At 29.9% G+C, this 11,124-nt stretch overlaps 1 non-coding gene across 1 annotated transcript; it reads right to left on the reverse strand.

Moving 5' to 3' along the window:
* Nucleotides 1-1,224: 1,224 nt before the first annotated feature.
* TRNAT-CGU (transfer RNA threonine (anticodon CGU)) lies at nt 1,225-1,296 on the reverse strand. Its single transcript has one exon. It is a non-coding gene; the product is annotated as a tRNA-Thr (tRNA).
* Nucleotides 1,297-11,124: the final 9,828 nt, after the last annotated feature.

The raw sequence follows: 11,124 nt of genomic DNA on the forward strand, positions 1-11,124 counted from the left end.
GAGTAGAGGCATTGGAAGAATAAGTGCGTCTATGTGTCTCAAAAGTAGCTTCATCAAAAGAATAAGTATTGCCTATGCGTCTCATTCGCGCCTTCATCAAATATGATACACACATGAAGCCAAGGGATACGCCAAAGTCTATACAGCGAACAAGAACTAATAAAGCGAGCTAAAGAAGTACTAAGAATCCTCTATCTAACCTTTTCAACAATGAGTCCAGCAAGTGCGGTCGGTTTTGGTTCAAACTGCTCAAAACGTCTCAAGTTCTATTTCTTTCAAATATGATACACACATGAAGTCAATAATGCACGATAAACCAGATTAATAATGTGTTGCCCTCTCACATCTTCTTGTAGCCCAATTTATGTCCATTGGCCAGTCTCGATTCGGGTAATTGAAGCTAACAGATCGTCGAATAGCTATAAGGCACCATCGGGAGTAAAGGCATCGGAAGAATAAGTGCACCTATGTGTCTCAAAAGTAGCTTCATCGAAAGAATAAGTATTGCCTATGCATCTCATTCGCGCCTTCATCAAATATGATACACACATGAAGCCAAGGGATACGCCAAAGTCTATACAACGAACAAGAACTAACAAAGCGAGCTAAAGAAGTACTAAGAGTCCTCTGTCTAACCTTTTCAACAATGAGTCCAGCAAGTGCGGTCGGTTTTGGTTCAAACTGATCAAAATGTCTCAAGTTCTATTCCTTTCAAATATGATACACACATGAAGTCAATAATGCACGATAAACCAGATTAATAATGTGTTGCCCTCTCACATCTTCTTGTAGCCCAATCTATGTCCATTGGCACCATCGGGAGTAGAGGCATCGGAAGAATAAGTGCGCCTATGTGTCTCAAAAGTAGCTTCATCGAAAGATGAAAGAATAAGTATTGTCTATGTGTCTCATTCGCGCCTTCATCACACAGAACATAGGTGTATAGGTAAGACAACACCATGATTTATCAGCTATCAAAAGCTTCCCCAATATATGTAAATCAACACCGCATGGTCCCAAAAGTAGCTTCATCGAAAGATGAAAGAATAAGTATTGCATATGCGTCTCATTCGCGCCTTCATTACATAGAACATAAGGTGTATAGGTAAGACAACACCATGATTTATCAGCTATCAAAAGCTTCCCCAATATATCACATGAATTTGAGCAGTGACTGTAGAGTCTCCAACCACTCAATATGTGTTGATAATGTTAGAATAACAGAGCCTCCGGTGAGGATCGAACTCACGACCTTTCACTTACGAAGCGAACGCACTACCACTATGCTACGAAGGCTTATGTGCAAATATTTCTATAACAAGATATCTAATATATAATATTTCTAATTTAGTGCTAATAAACTTATGCTGAAATAATTTGATGATTCCAATGAATTAATCTAAACATAGTGTATATTATGGTTGAACAATTTTACTTATTTTTCGGTGATATTACATTATATATATAGATATATTGTTATAAATTTAGAGAAATTCTAAATTTATTGACCTATCACTCTTAATAGAATATAAGGTAAATAATATATGTATTTCTCCAAATCACTTTCTTATTCTCTCCAAAAAACTTATCTTACAAATGAAATACATGGTGGTATTTATAGACCATAAAAAATATAGTTTACAAAATACACCATATCTATTATAATTACAAATCATAATGGGGGATACAAAAAGTTATAACATAATGAATATTAAAAATGAATATCAAGAGGTGTATGCATTTATATATACATATTATATAATATATATATATATACCAACCGAGCTTGACTTGTTTACACATTGGTTATAACTCATAAAATTAGGGTTGAATGCAGTTTAGTCTCCTATATTAAGGAAAATGAGCAATTTACCTCCCTTCGAAAAATAAAGCAGCAATTTACCCCTAGTTGTTCTAAAAAATAGAGAAAAGTATCCTCGTGATGCATTTTGCAAATGACATAGGACTTATTTTATTTTTTAATTTAAAATTTAAAATAACATTTATGTCCTTATTTTAAGAATCGTTGGATCTTGATCAATCTAAAGTCCAAATTTAACCAACAATATCAATGGTATACATTTTATCTAACTCGAATTAACAGTTTAAATTTAAATAGATAATAACAAAAATTATTTATAATATATAATTAAATTTAAATATATATATATATATATTTATACATTTATAATAGAAACTATCTATATATATATATATTTATAGAGTCTATATATATATATAGAGAGAGATACTGGCATGAGTGGGCTGTCGACGACAAGGAGAGGCGAATCTGAGTGGAGGAGGGGCCAGAGTAGGGAGATGGAGTGGCGACGAGCATGGGAGGGGAAGGGAGGAGGAGGAGAAGAAGGCTGATTTGGGTGGAGGGGGAGGAGGATGCGGCCAGGGCAAGGAGAGGAAGGGCGAATCTAGGTGCGGGAGGGGAAGAAGGCGAAGTCAAGGGAGGGAGGAGGAGGAGGACGTAGTGGCATTGAAGAGGGTTGTATTTTAGGTAGGCTAGGAAGTCACTGAAATTAATAGGCCCTTTGCTAAGTGAAAAGTACTTAGGATTGAGTCTATTTAGCATGCAGCTAGGGGTGGGCGAATGGGTCGGGTTTTTCGGGTCCCAATCAGACCCGTTCGGGTAAAGACAAATCGAATCGGTTTTGTCGGTTTTTTTTGTTGGTTCGGGTTAACCCGAAATTCGACTATATCCAATCAGGTTCGGGTTCGGGTATTAAATTACCACCCAAAGAACCCGATCGGGTACCTGATCGGGAGTAGGGCAAAAAGGGGGAACGGGTATTTCAACTCTAAGTCAGAAAAATAGTGCGCCCTTGCTAGCTGTTGCTACCGCCGTTTCTATTTCCCCTTTCTTGCTACTGCTGTTGCTGCTTCCGTTGCTGACCAGACGTCAGCAACTAATCGCTGCGGCCGCGGCACCCACCAGATGCCAGCAACCAGGACAACCACGTCACTCGCGTGTATCTATTGAAATATGCTTTTATGACTGTTTCTGTAAATCTTTTGTGGGTTTGGATATATATATATATATATATACGTACATTATATATAGTTATATTATATTCTTTATATATATTATACATAGTATATATATATATAAATAAAAAAATATACTTAAATTTTTTAAAATTTGAACCATTTATTTTACTAATTGAAGATCAATAATTATTATAAGAAGAGTATAACAGTCAATTCAACAAACAATTTATGTGGCTATAGAGAGGAGAATATACAACACTTTAAAAATACAAAAGAATTTTTTACCTATTTTTTTAACACAGTAGATTTTAAGCTAATTTTGAAAACATAGAGGTATGCAATTTACCCGTTATGGTATTCACATCTTCAACAGTTAGCATTTGGGATGGAAATTAAGGTAAGCACGTCATTTATAACTTTTAATTTATTTTCTGAATTAACCTCTGATTTTCGTGTTAAATAAATGTTTGTTTTTTTTTTTCATGAAATACATAAACTGGTGTATAAATTTCATTACGAAAATTGCTCAATAGCAATGAAAAAATTTGATGTTAAAAATCAGCATAAAAAAACTTTCGTTGCTAATTTAAATTACTTAATATATATTCTAAATAATTCGTTGCTAAAATTCATTATTAAGTAAATTTTCGTTGCTAAATTCATTATCAGGTAATTTTTTTATTTTAAATAATGTAGATTAGCAACAAAAATTTTATTTATTAATTATTTCGACGGTAATATTTTTCCCTTGCTATAAATTTATTTTCTTGTAGTGTTATATAACATAAATATATTTCAGTAAAGTCCCCTCATAGGGAATTTTTGAAAAACAATAATAACATCTCGACGTATTTATTATAGTTTCTATCTTCCAGATTTCACATAAGACAACTACAGCCTTAAATTATATTATTGGAAATTTTGGAGGGTTGGTATGTAAATATTGTAAACTCGAAAAATGTTAGCTTATAAAAATTGTAACTTTTGGAGGACGATATTTGTAAATTTGAAAAAAATATATTGTAATTAGTAATACACTAATTACTCCTCTAGAAAGTCACTATAATCGATCATTTTTTATGTTTTAATTTTACTATCTTGTAATTTAATTTTGCTCATCTGAGATTTGGACATTTTATTACCAAAAAGTTCGATTGAAGTTTTTTGTAATTTTAGGAGGAGAATTAAGAAAATTGGAATCTATATTAATCACGTTTATTTTTAGAAGAAAAAGTCACTACAAGAAAATTTATTATCCTCGACACTATAAATAATTACTACGGCTTAAAAATTATAATAAATCGATACTATCTATCACGGTCAGACAAAATCAATGCAAAAACTTAAGTTTTGACCATGATTAATCAACGTTCAGTATGGTTTTACCTATGCGAAAATATTTGCCACAGTAATTAGTTATAGCAAATATTCTGATCTTGCTTGCAAAAATAACAGCTAAAGGCCGTTCTGCAACACAGATTAATTAATACTTAGTACGTATCATGATTTTTTACTTTAAAATATAATGGAAAAATATATTTTTTCTGGTTTCGATAATTTACTCAATATATATTTCAAATATTATATATTTTTTATATACATCTTTATGTATTCAAATCAATTTAAATACTTATTTATACATTTGTAATTTATAAAAATTTAATGTGACAGATAAATTAACTGAAATGATTTTTCCAGAATAACATAAAACCCTCGAACAAAAATTTAATTAAAAAAGGGATAATTGTATTTTCTGCCCTTGAGATTTTATATAATTATACATAGACCCCATATGATTTAGAAAATTACATTTGATATTTACCCTCGATTGACTTATAATTATTTACTTATTGCAGGTCAAGCAAATCTTTTAGGACTAAGCTACCCTTACGATGATGAAGATGCCTCTATACATACATTAATGTATGAAGATGCATAAGAATAATTAATCATAAAAAGATTTATTTGATCTGCAACAAAATTAGTAATAAACTAATTAGGGTAAATATGATTTTTTATCCGATTTTTTATTAATATCATAAATTCGATAAATTTTGGCTAACGAAATAACTTATTTGTTAGACAAAAAATAAACTTCAGGATTACTAAATATAGTTTTTCAAATTATAAGAGATTTATGTATAATTACATCAAATTTTATGAACGTCAAGTATAATTATGCTATTAAAAAAAAACACACACACACACTTTGAAAGGTCTAGGTACCCTATTGGTCCAAGACTTTCAAGGACCAAAACTACGTGTCTACGAGTGATTATTGAACACCCCACTCTAAGAGCAATTGGGATCAATCTACTAATATCTCCCCTACCGTTATAAAAACAATAATAATTTCTCACTGTCTTTGGTAATTTTATCCGTTGATCTTGAAATGAATCAATGCTAGGCTAAATTGCTCTTTTTTGTCCCACAAATTGGAGGATTTTGATTTTTAGTCCTACATTTTATAGAATTTTTATTTAGCTACCATTTTCATAAAAAATATGATGACGTCAGTTTCAAAGAGGAAATTTCAGTCAAATGTTTGTAGCAAACGTGACAAGGAAGGCATGTGCCGTTAAGCAGCTGATTTTTGAAGGGAGAAACTCATGTGCTCTTCACGTGAATAAAAAAACTATTAAAGAAATTGAAACTTATTCAGTTCCCCATTAAATCCTAATACTATGTTTGTTTTTATTTTTAATTTATCTTTGGGACAAGTTAAAATACACCCAATGTTTATCATCATTCAGAAATACCTTATTTAGGTGTTTTAAACTGTTTTAGCATAAATACATATATATATATATAAAACATAATTTGACAATGATTTAACAATGAATAGTAATTTTTGTCTCCCAAAACACAACATTAAACATACAATACTTATTTTAAATTATCTCTAAAAACAAATCCAAACATACGTACTATCTCTAACACACACTTATTTATCTTTATTTTTCTCTCTATCTCCACAAAACACAATAAAATAATAAGAAAACAAGTCCAAACATTATGTAAAAATCTCCTTCCCAAATCTCGTAAAACATTAGTGCCTTCACCATCCCCTGCTTTTGAAGAAATTGCTCCCGAAACATTCAGTGCTGTTTTAGTGTAGTTTGTTTTTCATGCATAATGTATGTGTTAAATAGTGGTTCCAGTTTTCGATGATGCTTTTATGTTTATATATGTTGCTGTTTGGTTGTATATTGCTTTGTTTTGTGGTCAATAATGAGTTTTTTTTTTTATGTTTTTTGGGGTTAAATGCAATTTTATCCCCCTATGATACGTGAAATGAGCAAATACTCCTTATCAAAAAAGAATTAGTAAATTATCCCTTATGTTTCAAAAAATAAAGCAAAATTACCCCCTATCAATAGTTTAGATAGAGGGTGTTTGCTTCGTTTTCCAAAACACATGGAGCAATTTGTTATTTTACTTTTTACAAGGGTTTTTTTGTTTATTTCTCATATCACAAGGAGGTATATTGCATTTTTTCTTGCTTTTTGTGTATTTAACGCGGACAATATATATATATATATATATATATATGTATTGTTATGAGATTTAAGAAATTCAAAAGTTTGTGGATCTTATCTTGATCTCCCCTCCTCTTACATTCTATCGGAAAAACTATTATTTTAGTTCGCTAAGTATGCCTAATTTTAATTTTAGTCCGATAACTATGTCCATTTTTGTTTAGGTCCAGTAACTTACGAAATTACTTACTTTTAGTCCTCTGGCAGATTTTCGGATAATTTTACCCCTATGAGTGCATATGGACTAAAACTGCCTTTCAAAAAGTTGCATAGGGGTAAAATTGTCCGAAAATCTACCAGAGGACTAAAAGTAAGCAATATCGTAAGTTACTGGACCTAAACAAAAATGAACATAGTTATCGAACTAAAGTTAAAATTAGGTGTACTTAGCGGACTAAAATAATATTTTTCCCCATTCTATCATAAATTTTAAGCTCTTGAGATTCATCTCCTCTTATCAATGAAGATCCTTTTAGTTGTAATCTTGGAGCCTATAAAGAGACCATTTTATTTTGTATGATGATATAAGAATACGTTCCTTTTTCCTCTCACTTTTAATTCTCATATTGTTTCAATATTATATGAGTTTCATAATATCTATATATATATATGTTTCTTTCAAATGGATGTGAATTTGCTGTGACTTTGAAAATTTATCATGGAGGCACTTCTGCGCACATTCCTAAGCCTAGTAATGTAGGTGGTTCTATGAGTGCGTTTGATTTTTTTGATTTTAAAATGGTGTCGAAAAAGAATTCCCATAAAGTATGGGACTAAAAAGTGAAAGAATTCATTTTTGTGGGACTAAAAAAGCAATTTAGTCCCCCATAGTAAGTGCTTTTATTTTCTGGTGAATGTATTTATACCTAGTACATACCCGAAATCTTAATTTCTCATAACAGGCATTAAAGGAGGAAGACATGAAATAATCAACGTAATGTAGGTCCATTTTGTATCATTTTCAGTATTTTAATGATTTGAATGATGTAATATACTGTATTTGTTAGGTGACGGGTCGGCCAAGTATCTTTCCAAGGTTTAATTCTAAATATTCCTTTTATTCTATCAAGGCTATTCTATTTTACTTTAGTGTTATGTAATAGTATTGTGAAAATTGTACTTTTTGTTCCGTATTTTAAGGTTAGTATATATTTTGTCTAATTAGTTACGAGAATCTCACTAATTAACTATTTTTATAAGTTACATAAATTCTCACTTTTAGTCATTTTTTCATGTTTCATTAGTATTTCAACAACAAAAAAAAGACATACGCTAAGCAAGTGCTCATTAACTGTTTGGCCTCTTGAATGATGGTCACGTGTTTAGCGCTTGTCTTTTTCGTCAAAATACTAATAAAATATGATTAAAGGAATAAAAATGAGAATTTTTTATAATATATGAAATCATTTAAGAAAATTTTGTAACTAATATGACAAATAGTATAACGACTCTAAAATATAGGAACTAGAAATGCTATTTTTTTTTGGGAAAAGTATTATTTTAGTTCGGTAAGTATGCCTAATTTTAATTTTAGTCCGATAACTATGTCTATTTTTGTTTAAGTCCAGCAACTTACGAAATTGCTTACTTTTAGTCCTTTGGCAGATTTTCGGACAATTTTACCCTTATGCAACATTTGAAATGCAGTTTTAGTCCATATGCACTCATAGAGGTAAAATTATCTGAAAATATGCCAGGGGACTAAAAGTAAGCAATTTCGTAAGTTACTGGACCTAAACAAAAATTGACATAGTTATTGGACTAAAATTAAAATTAAGCATACTTAGCGGACTAAAATAATACTTTTTCCTTTTTTTTTTCCTTCCAAAAGGGACACATGTCATTCACATGTTTGTATATACGACACTGAAATTCAAAGTGTGATAGAAAATTATCATTAATTGCTTCACTTATTTAAATTTCAAAATTGATTCAAGCTGAGTTCTCTTATTTGCTATTTCTTTAATGTGAGGTAAAATTATAAACAAGTTCCACAGTTTTGGGTCATCTCAGACTTGACCCTACATTTTATGTGATTTTAAAATTAAGGCTTAAACGTATTTTTTATTTTGTAATTTAGGTTATTTTGCGTTTGCGTCTTTTAACTTTTAGGATAACATTTTAGTGTTATAATTTTTTAATTTTTGTAATTTTAGTTCTTTTTTCGTCGGAGTTCACCATTCTCGCTAAAGGTATATGTGCCTCTTATGTGACATTCTAAAATTGGAGTTTTCTTTGGTATTCGTTCATTTCTATCAGTATTTTTTTTTTAACTTTTTAGGATAATATTTTGGTCCTACATCTTTTTAATATTCGTGATTTAAGTCCTTTTCTCGTCAAAATTCACCCCTTTTCGACGATAGAGGCGAATTCCTATTAATCAAAAGATTAAAATTACAAAAATTAAAAAAAAATACAGGACCAAAATGTTATCCAGAAAAATTATTGGGCAAAAATACCAAATGGCATAAGCTATGGGACCCAAAAAGCATTGTCCTAAAATTAACTCCATATTTATTTAAAAGTTGCAAAATGAGTTAAAAAAATATTACAAACCCAGGAAGATAGCATTTTTAATCCAACAAATTTGGCCCATGTCATTTTCCGTCGTATTCATTACGGGATTAATACTTTTAGTATCATAACTTATAACAATTAGCACTTTTGGTCCTCTTATAATTTCCAATCTACAATTTAACGGTGTAATGCGTAGCATGTTTCTGTTAAGTATTTTTGATCGGAGGAAAAATTATTCCTTTTCTCAATAGTAGCATATGAGTGCTTCATTTGGCCTACTTGATTCACTTTTGGAAAATATAATTTTTTATGTTGTTTCTACTTGGTTTCAACTTATAGAAATATGAAAAGAATATGATTCAACTTTTGTGAGAGAAGAGCGAAATCGCTATATATGTTTCTTGCTCTAATTTTCCTTCATGATTTATTTTTTCCTCAAATGTTATATTTTTTTCTCGAAAATGGTCCCGAACTGAAAAACAAACCAATTATCTCTCCAGTCAAAAATATTTAACGATCACATGCTAGGAATGTGGACTACCGTTAAATTGTAAGCATAAAAGTGATGAGGACCAAAAATACTAATTTTTATAAGTTATGAGACTAAAAATACTAATTTCATAATAAATAAGACCAAAAGTGAAACGAACACCAAAAATATTATTTCCCCCAACTCCAAAAATTGTAGAAGTAATTTTACAATTTTGCCTTAAGGTGACATCATTGTGATTGTTTGATGTGAAAGTATCATCATAGATAAAAGTGTTCCTACTTCACCAACTTTTCCTCATCTTTTCTGTGAAGATTTTGAGAATATGTTGCCATGATCTACACTTCAACTTTTCCTACTATACAAAGATAAAAAATTGAATCTTTGAATAAACTAAAATTAAGTCCTACCTACTCCTCTTTGCCCCATGAAAAGCCACAAAATAGAAAAAATAATAATAATAATAAAAAATTGAATCTAGAAAATTTCAAAAACTTTTAAATGCTAAGATTTTTTATTTATTTATTTATTTACATAATTTTATTAATATCTCAATAAATTAAGTAATACGGCAGTTCTATCAATACATTAATATAACTAAAATAAATTATAATAAACTTATATAAAATGAGATTAAAGCATATATATTTGATAAAATTTAAACCCATAATTTTAAATATGTTCATGAACTTAGTCTTAGCAGATAAATTAATTCCAAAATTGGCCTCATTTTTAAGACTAAATAAAAAAATAATTTTTTATTGAACATAATAGTAATTAATTAGATGAAATAATTTTTGTGGTATTCAAACTTACAAACATTTACCCTATTTGAATAAATATAATATTTTGTCCCTTAAGTTTTTATTTATAATCACTTTAGTTCCTCAAGTTCATTTTTTGACTTTACATCCTTAAACTTTAGTTTTTATCTCAATTTGGTTCCTCAAATCATTTTTCAACGAAAATGTGGCCGGATTTTGACTCTTCGTAATGTAAAATGGTCAATAAGTTTGCTTTTATCACTTTAGTCCCTTAAATTTGTAAAATTATCAAATTAATTTTTTCTACACAAAAAAACAACTTTTTTATATTCTTTTATATTAATATGTTGTAATTATCTTATGTAAATAATGAAAACTACTATAAACTTTTGTGAACATAATACTAATAAATTGCTTAACTTAAAATAAACAATCATTTTGTAGTTAAAAAAAATCAAAGTTAATAATAAAATCTAAAAAATAATTATTAAAAAAAATAAATTAAATAAAAATTTAATCGGACCAATCATAAAGCCAAATAGAGACTACAACATTCATTAGTTACCATATGGGTTGGGTTGGTGATGACAAATTCTTCATGAAAATGGAAGATGACGTTGGCTCTTCCCGCAACAACTCCTTCCCACCAACCACACCTATAACCCCTACATTCTTACACGTGTCATCATCATAGCCCTCCATTTCCCATGCGATCATCCCACGGCCAAGATTGGTTTTCAACTAACACAATAGCCTTCCCACCCAACATACAATCTCCTATGCGCCTCTATTTAAACAATCCTAAAGTCGCTCA

Source organism: Sesamum indicum, linkage group LG4, assembly GCF_026168435.1.
Source record: "Sesamum indicum cultivar Baizhima isolate 11 linkage group LG4, ASM2616843v1, whole genome shotgun sequence".
Classification (NCBI taxonomy): domain Eukaryota; kingdom Viridiplantae; phylum Streptophyta; class Magnoliopsida; order Lamiales; family Pedaliaceae; genus Sesamum; species Sesamum indicum.